The sequence below is a fragment of the Melozone crissalis genome, unplaced genomic scaffold (genome assembly GCF_028551555.1).
Source record: "Melozone crissalis strain CALT ecotype California unplaced genomic scaffold, PUWL_Pcris_2 ptg000081l_1, whole genome shotgun sequence".
NCBI classification, from domain to species: domain Eukaryota; kingdom Metazoa; phylum Chordata; class Aves; order Passeriformes; family Passerellidae; genus Melozone; species Melozone crissalis.
The window spans coordinates 5596585-5605939 of record NW_026535858.1 but is presented as its reverse complement, the minus strand read 5'-3'; positions in this window follow the sequence as shown (position 1 = coordinate 5605939).

The following is a 9355-nucleotide window of genomic DNA, read 5'->3' as shown; positions in this document are numbered from 1 at the left end:
AAAAAAAAAAAGAGCTATAAAAGTGAGGTCATAATAAATTTACTTTTGTAACGAAGGTTTGTTTGCAGATGTGTGGTTTCTGTGGGGGATTTGGGAAAGACCTTGGCTGGGAATGGTGCTTTTCCATGGCTTTGTAACTCCTTTGCTTGTGGTGGATCTTATTTCCAGACAATGGAAATAATTCCTGGTTTAAACATTTTGTGTTCCCTTCCTCCATGTGTATCCCACTGGATGAACTTGGAGCAGGGCGCATTCCTTGTTGCTTCTGGGCAGAGCAGATCCTTAATTTGTCACCAAACACATGGAATTACTCCATAAAAAGCAGCCAGAGGTTGGGGGATTACTCAGCCAGAGCCAAAGGCTTGGATTCTGATTATTGTTGTTCCAAATTTAATCCTGTTCTGTGGGATTTGTGCCAGTTCCTCCCTGTTTTTTTCCCAAATCCTCAAGGATTTTGCAAAGGGTCAAATGGAGGGAGGAGGACAACCAAGAGTGATTAAAAATAGAGCAAAAGCAGGAATATTATACAAACCTGATTCTTACAAAAAACCAATTTATTGTGTATTAACTGAGGTTTTCTAATTACTTGAGGTGTCCTGAAGGAGGCGGAGCCCGTGCCAAATTCCAGCCCTCATCCTTTTTTTTTAAGCTGTTCAGAAACTTCTCTAATTCAATAAAAACGGTTTAATTAATTTAATTTGTCACACCTCCTCCACAAGCACCTTTAATTAATTTAATTTATCACAGCTCCACAAGCACAAGCACCTTTCTTATGTGATTTCAATGGACCCTTGAACAGATGGGAAATCAGAGGAGCCAGGAGATCTCATGGGACAATCCTGGATGTTCCTTCCCCTAGGAATTGGGTGCAGGTCAGGGAAGTTCCTTCTAAACTGAGGAAGTGGGAAGCATGAAGTGCTAATTTTCCAGAGGGAATGACACTGGGATTTCATGGCATCCTGGAATGGTTTGGGTTGGAAAGGACCTTAAAGACCAGGGGCAGGGCCACCTTCCTTAAAGCCCCATCCAACACTGGCCTCAAACATTTCCAGGGATGTGGAATTAAATTCCCCACGGCTTTTCCATGGACAAACACTTTTTTGCCTCCTCAAGCCTCTATCCCAGCCCCAGAATGAACCTCCAGGTTTATCTCAGCTGGACAAAGAGCCGAAAATCCACATGCTTGATTTGGGGTGGAAAGCTGAGAAACCTGGAGGTGTCCTAAACCCTCTGGCTGTCCCGATGGATCCATGGGGTTTATCCCGCATTCCCAGGGTGATGCTGCCTTGTGGCCGGGCAAGCTGAAAGGCGACGACTCATTTCACCACGGATACGATGAGAAATGACAACACGAAACCGACCATCTCCAGCAACTCCCCGCCGGGACCCCGGCGCTTCGGGATGCTCCCGGTTTCCGCCGGATGCGGGAACAGCCCCATTCCCCATTCCCCATTCCCCATTCCCGGCGTCTGGCGATGGGGAGAGGCGAGCTGTGGGCGGGGGTGGGCGCGGGAGGCTCTGGCGAGGAGCTCTGGGGCTTCCTGTTTCCTTCCGAGCGCGATTTGAAAGCAGCGGCTCCGTGAGCTGGACCAATGATCGGGGCACAGCGCGCCCGGGCCGCCCGCGCCCGTTACGGCCCCGCCGCGGCGCCGCCCGGCTCCAGCGGGAACACCGGGAACACACACCGGGAACACGCACCGGGAACACACACACCGGGAACACACACACCGGGAACACGCCGCCCACTGAGGTAAGGCGCTGCTCCCTTCGCCTGCTGCCAGGAATTGCGAGGAGGGGGGAAAAACAATCCATGGAAGCAGCGGGGAAGGTTTGGGATGTGGCGCGGATCTGCTGGGAGGAATTTAGGGATGCTCCGGGAGCCACAATGGGGGAAGCAGCGCTGCTCGGGCACGGAGAAGGGGGAGGTGGGATGTGCGGGTTCTCCTGCACCCGAGTAACTCCATTCTCCATCCCTGGAAGTGTCCCAGGAAAGACTGGACAGGGCTTGGAGCATCCTCAGCGGGGGGAAGGTGGCCCTGCCCATGGCAAGGGGTGGAACGGGATGGGCTCTATGGGACATTCCCACCCCAGTCATTCCCTGATAACGGTGATAACGGCACAGCTGGGAGCGGAGTTTGGGCTCCGCTGGCGTCATGCTGCCCCCACAATGCTTAGTCACATTTTTGGGTGTTTTGTGCCGCCTTCTCCCGCTCGTTCTGCGCTCTCCTTTGGGATTTGGGCTGGGGAAGGCAGCAGCGAGTTCCCCTCCTGCCTCTCCCGCTCTCCCGCCACCCGATACATCCCAAACTGCGGCTCCCTGTGTCCCGTGGGCTGTCCCGGAGCTGAGGGGCTCTGCCAGGGCTCAGCATCCCCTTCCTTTTCCTGCTCTGGCTCCGCTTTCGCCCTCGGGACCATCCGGCGGCAGCACATTCCCTCTCCAGGGGGGAATTGTCCTCCTGATCCTTCTTTAGTGCTGGGATGTCCCGCGGTGGCTGCGGGCAGAGCGCGGCTCCTCCAGCCCAGCCCATCCCATCCCATGGATCGCGGTGCTTTTCCCGGTGCATCATTCCCGGGATGGTCCCACAGCTGGGACGCGGTGCTGTTCCAGCCCGGCCCCATCGCCGCCTTCCCCCCCGAGTTCCCTCTGGTTTTTTTTGGCTCGCAACTTTTCGGCAACAGTGACCTCTGTCGGCATCGCCACCGGGGCCCCGCTGTCACCCGCCTGCATCCCGCAACTCCACCGCAATTCCCGCCTCGGGCACGGACGGGACGCGGTCATTTGGGACCGATCCCGCCGTTCCAGCCGCTGCGGGATCCCACGGAGGTGGCTGCGAGGCCCGGGCTCCGCTTACCGAAAGGTGTCCCCGGGACAACCCCGGAGCCGGGAACCCGAAAATCCCGGGTTTACTGGGCGGCCAAACCTCCGTGACTCATGTCAGCACCCGTGACTAATCCCGGGAGCGCTCTCTGCCCGGGCTCGGCTCCATCCCCGTCCTCACCAGCCTTTGGCACCTCCGATATCAATAAAAATAAAAAATCCACGTGAGGTTACGGGAGAGAAGGGATGAGTGAAGCTGCCAGGTTGGTTTGGGCATCCCCTCAGCTCCTCCATCCATCCCGTGTGCACTCAGAGAGGCTTTCCCTGCCGGGAATCGCTTCCCAGCCCCTCTGGAGCGGCCCTTTGGAGCACGGATCAGCGGCTGCAGGTGGCGGCGAATTTTGGGAGGGCTGTGGGGCCGTGGCGGCGGCCGGGGAGTGACTCAGAGGCGCTTTGGGGCTCTGTGGTTTTTCTTTCATGGTTTTGCTGTGACTTAGCAACTTGTTTGTGCGCTCTGCTGGAAGGCAGGTGCCGGCATGCCCGGCAAAGCACCCGGATCCCGTGGGATCCCAGACATCCCGAGGGATCCTTTGGGGTGCTGCGTTGCCCAGGTGGACGTGGCTGAGCCCCACAAGTGATGCAGGCTGTGGTGTGAGATGATTCTTTTGGGATCTGCATCCTCCACAGATATTGCATCCCACTGGGAAAATCCAGCAGAAGCAGTTTCCACCCCTTTCTCTTTAGAAGGAAAATGGGATTTTGGATGATGATTCTGGCGTTGCCCAAAGCTCACAGCCACGCTGGGGGTTTCTGGAGAGTTGGATCTGGAAGCTGGGCTGGCATTTTCCAGGGAGATGCTAATGACTGCCAGCACATTTTTCTGTTTTGTTGCAATATTTGGGGGAATAAAAGGTGGAAAGGGAGCAGGCTGAGTGTAGAAAGTACTCCCAGTCCTCATGTTCCTCCTTCCCACAGGATGATTGTGGTGTTATTTCTTCCCGGGAGGGCATTTCCCACTGGCTTGTGCTGTGCTGGGAGGAGCTCCAGGGATGGTGGTGGGAAGCACTGGACAAAGAGGAGGAATTTTCCATCCGTCTCCCAGTTTTTTGAGGGGAGTAGCCAAGCTTTTGCTGCCACTGTAGCCCCCGTGGTGCTCCGGTGCCTCCAGAATTCCACAGCTCCTGGGTTCATTTGGAGGTTTGTGATCCCTGGAGTCTCAGCCAAGGGAGCTGGATGGAAAATGGGTGAAAGCCACAGATGAGGACAAAAAAAGGGATGGTTTTGGGTGGTTTTCCTCCTTCAGCTGAGCCAGGCCATCGCTGATCCCGTGTCAGCTCCCTCAGGCACTAATGGGTGTTTTCTTGCGCTGCAGTGATGGTGCTGGAAGGGTTAAAGCAACCAGCAGGTCCTGAAGACAGGGATTGAGGTTGGAATGCTCAGCCGGACCGTGGCATGGCCATGGAGCGCTCAGTGCCAACCCCTCTGCATCCGAGCTGCCTCTCCGGTGCCATAAATCCAAGTGTGATTAGCGTGGATTGGGAAAAGGCTGATTGAAGGTTCCTGGAGCTTTCCTTTCCCTCTGTCACCCCCTGGGGCTCCCCCTCTGCGCTCTGTCACTGCTCCCAGGGCTGCTCGTGCCCCTGAGTCATCTCCAAACTCCAGCTGTCTCCAGCAGCACGGCCCTGCCCCAAGCCGCCCGTGGGGCGTTGTTTTCCTGAAATACATCGGCTCCAAAGCACATGGAACAGAAACTTAGTGGGAAAAACCCAAAGTGGGGACAGCAGCAGGGTGACAGCCACCCCCGTGCTGCAGGAGAGAGGGAAAAGGGCCCTGAGCTGAGGGGGAGAGGGAATGGAGTGGGGTGAGCATCTCCGGAGCTGTTCCCTGGGGAATGGGGATGGTTTCCATCCCTCCCGTGCAGCCAGAGCCTTTCCGGGGGGATTTGCTGGGAGGTCACGGCTTCTTTTAGATGGGAATGGGGGGCAAACGGGGCTTTCCAGGCTGGAAGAATATCCAAGGTGCCTGAGAGCTCAGGGATGCATTCCCTGGGTGAAAGAGCCTCCCACTCCCATCCTGGGATATCTCATCCCCTTCCCAAGCTCCTCAGCCAGCAGTCCCCGTGGATTTGGCTCCAGGCCCTGGGAAACGAGACCTTTCCCAGCAAAAGCTCTTTCTGATGAGAAAAAACTCCCTGATCCTCTCCCGATGGGGGAAGTGGGAGAGCCCCTGGGCCATGGGAAAATCTCCCTCCCCACATCCTGGAGGGAGGGATGGGGCCATAAAAACCCTCGGCACATCCCGGGCTGGGAGTGCGGCGAGGAGAGGCCAGGTAGGACGGGGCATGGATTTGGTCTGCTCTGGGATCCACGGAAGGATCCCATGGCAGGGTGGCCTCGGGAATTGGGGTGTGGGGAATTTGCTCCTGTGCCTGGGAATTAGGGGGCTCTGAGCAGAGGGAAAGTGAGACTGGAATTAGTGGAATTCTTACAGTTTTCCCTGGCTGATGGATTTTTTATCTGTGCTTTACTCTGCCTGCACAATTCCTGCAGCCCAGGGAAGGATGTTGGAGCCAAGGTTTCTGCTCTCATCAATATCAAACCATTCATGACATTCCAGCAGCAACTGTGCTGGATGGGGCTGGAGTTTCCCAGGCAAGCTGATCCTGACCCCTTGCCATCAAACGACTGTGGAAGGAGAAGTGTGGGAAGCACAGGGGTGAATCCCTGTGGTGGAGCATCCTGCCTGTGATCCCAGGGGCACAAAGCCATGGATCATTCCCACCCTGCAGCCCAAAACCCACCAGCATAAACCTGGGAGCAAAGGGGCAGAAATCCTGCTCTTCTCCTCCTTCCAGCATTCCCAGTGCTGCTTCCTCCATAGGTGATTCCCTGCTTCTGGAACAGAAGAAGCACCAGAGGTTTTTGAAGCAGCATAAACTAAAAAAAGCCTTTATTCCTTATTTTTCCCCAGAGAATCAGCAGAAGCATGGGATTAAGACTGGAAAGGGGGATCTTGTCCCCTTCCCAATTATTTAATGATGGGAAACAAGTGCAGCCAGCACTTTGGGATTTTTCTACCCACTCCCATGAAAACGTACCCAGTTCTGGATGTTCCCTCTTCCCGTCTCAGATGCTCCAGAGGATGTGGGGAAGGAGCCGTGGATCCGGTGAGTGCCTCCATGGGATGGATAAATGTCTCTGTGGGAAGGGCAGGGAGTGGCTTTGGGATGAGTTTTTGGGATGAGAGTTGAGCTGAGGGGCCCAGCCTGGGAATGCCGGGCGCGCGATCCGTGTCGCGCTGCCGGAGCAAGGCTCTGGGTGCCACCAGCACTTCCAGCAGCACCAGCCCGGCTCCTGGGCTGGAAACCGGGCTGTGGGGAGCTGAGCAGTTCCTGGAACTGCAGCCCCACGTCATGGGAGGGTTGGGTAATTCGGTGGCAGAGGAGGAAGGGAAAACCCCACGGAGCAGCAGCGCCGGGAGGCTCCGGCAGAAAATGAGTCAGCAGCGACTGGGTGGCTGCCAGGGCTGGGGATGCTGGGGCTGGGGCTGTGGGGGCTGCTGGGTGTGCTGGGGCTGGTTCTGGTTGTGCTGGGTGTGCTGGGGCTGGTTCTGGTTGTGCTGGGTGGGCTGGGGCTGGTTCTGGTTGTGCTGGGTGTGCTGGGGCTGCTGGTGGTGCTGGTGATGCTGGTTCTGTTTTACTGGGTTTGCTGGTGCTGGTTGTGCCGGTGATGCTGGTGCTGGTGCTGGTGGTGCTGGTTCTGGTTTTACTGCTGGTTCTGGTTTTACTGCTGGTGCTGGTGGTGCTGGAATTGATACTGGGATTCCTCATCTCCCAGCTGCTCCTCTCCCTCTCCCTGTGCCCATTCCCAGAACCTTTGGGCAGCTGATCTTTTCTCTTGCTGGGAATTCCCAGGAATCTCACACAGGGATTTTGCCCAGCACCCAAGTCCAATCCAGGTCCCCCTGGAGCCCATTCCTGTGGTGTTGTGGTTCCAAGGGCACCCAGGCCATGTTTTTTAGGGTTTTGGGGCTTTCCAGATGTTTGGGATTTATTTTCTTTTGAAAATATTTGCCAAATTTTTAGGACTAAATCCTAACACAAAAGTGCCCCTTCCCAGGCTCTCGGAGCTCTTCCCACACTTTTCCATGGCATTAAAATCAGGGAGGGGAATTTAAGTCAGGAAAGGCAGTTAAAATCCAGCAGAGCAATTAATTAAAATTTATCAGGGCATAAAATCTATCAGGGCAATTAGTTAAAATCCAACAGCTCCCAACATTCCTCTGCTTTTTACATTAAAATAAATTCTATATTTGTATATTCATTAAAATTAAATTTATGTAAATATATTTCTATTTATATGTAAATGTATTTTTCAATATTTATATATTGCATACAAAGACATTTATTTCTGTTCAAATAAAATTATTAAATGTATTCTCACACATAGACTGTTTGTATGTTTATTGAATAATATGCTGATTAATACATCAAAATATTTGTTTATTAAATAAAGTTAAAATATATAAAAATATATTTAGTAAATGTAATTTAATAACAGAGTCTGATAGAATAGAATTAATGTAATGTGATAAATATAATGAAAATAATATAATTCATATAATAGCAATTATATTCTTAATGATATCAATTAAGCCAAGTGGGGGGTTAATTTAAAAAAAAAAAGTGAAAAAAGGATTCTTTTAAAAGGATTATTTTTGTCTTGGGAAAGGATTGGGAATAAATGGAAGCACCCACAGATTTAATGGCTACTGCTGAGAGAATCATGGCAGGTGGGTTTCTTGGTATTGAATTTTCCAGATTAATTCCTAGAGGCAAATCCCAGTCTCTGGGAAAGGCCTGTGTGATTTTCCAGCTGGGTTTCTTGATATTGAGTTTTTCAGCTTAAATCTCAGAGGCAAATTCCCAATTCCTGGGGAAATCCTGCACGATTTTCTGGGCGGGACATTTTTAAGCCAACTGTTACCATTTTCTCAGGATGAAACCCATTCCCCCTCAGGTCGGAGTGATCCCCCTCAAGCATCCACTGAAAAATTATGATGGAGCAAAATCGATCAGCCACAAATTCCCTTTTCTCCCTTATTTTTCCATTCAGCTGCCCAAGGGATGCCCAGGGAGCAGTGTGGGTAGGAGGGCAGCCCAGAAGTGCTGGAAATTTGACTGGTAGAATATCCCGAGTTGAAACGGACACATAAAGGTTGTCAAAGTCCAATTCCTGATGCTCAACTTCCCAAAAAATCTGTTTTCTTCACCCGTGGTGAATGGAGTGGGAAAAGCCTGAGGATTTTGGGGTCTCTCAAGTGTTCCACTCTCCCCGAGCAGATTTGCCTCGATTTTCCTTCTCTGCAAATATTCCCAGCCTGTTTGACCCCGGCACAGGAGAGTGGATGAGCCAAACCCCAAATTTCTCCCCTGTCCCCCCCTTTTGCCACCTTTGGCTCCGGTTTGAGATCAGTGACGTGGGGAAGCAGGGGGGAAGGAGGGGGGGGGGGGGGGAGACGAAAATAGCGACGTGGAAATTCAGCCCAGCTCGAGATTTGCCCTGAAATCGTTTGAAATGACACATTCCGTGCCTTGCTGAGGCTGCCCCGTGCTCAGCCCGGGGTGTGCACGGCTCGGGAAAGGGAGCAGCATCCCGGCAGGGCTTTGAGGGCGCTTTTTGGTCATCGCTTCTCGGCACTAAATAGAGGAAGAATGAGTTTCAAACGAAGCGTGTTTTGTTTTGTCACAGGAAGTGGAGAGAGCTTTGGGAGAGCCCTGAGACATTGACTTGAAATTCTGTATTTTCGCGTTTTCCCGGCCCAGCCGGTGGCGTGGATCGGTGCCCGGGGGATAACGGGGGATAACGGGATGGGATGAGCGGGGCGATGCGACCCCCCCATTCCCAGTTATCCCGAGTGGGGAGATGTGGGGCCGGAGGGGTTTGTGGGCTGCGGGCAGCCCTTCCTGAGGGAGCTGCCGGCTGCTGCTCCCCGCTCGGGGGAGCCCGAAATTGTGCCGTGTTTTGGGCACGGGCCGGGCTGCCGGGGGTGTCCCGGCCCCGGGAATCCGTTTGGAGCCGCTGCCCGGGATCCCGGGGGCTCCCTCCCGCCGGCAGCCGCAGCGCCAGGAAAAGGAGCCGCGTTTCACAAAGGCTCAGTGCTCCCCCGGCCGGGCAGCCCGGGCCGGGCCGCTGTTGCCCTGGAAAAGCCCGAAATTGGTTTTTCCCCGTTTTTGTCCCGGGGCCGCTCGGCGCGGCGCTTCCCCCGGCGGCGCTCCGGGACAGCCGCGGCTGCTGCGGCATCTCCGAGCCCGGCCCGGCGGGGGCACGGCCCCGAGCCCTCCCCTGCAGGCCCGAACCCCCAAAAACCCCTCGGGGTATCCCCCCTGCTCCCCCCGATCTGCTGATGCTGCTGGCTGGCATCGCCTGCCACACCGAGCGTGGCGCGCCCCGGGGTGACTCTGCTTGAATTTCAGCCAAATCGCCGAATTCCCGCTTGCTCCTGCGGTATTAATTTGCTTTTTGGTTTCGCTATTAA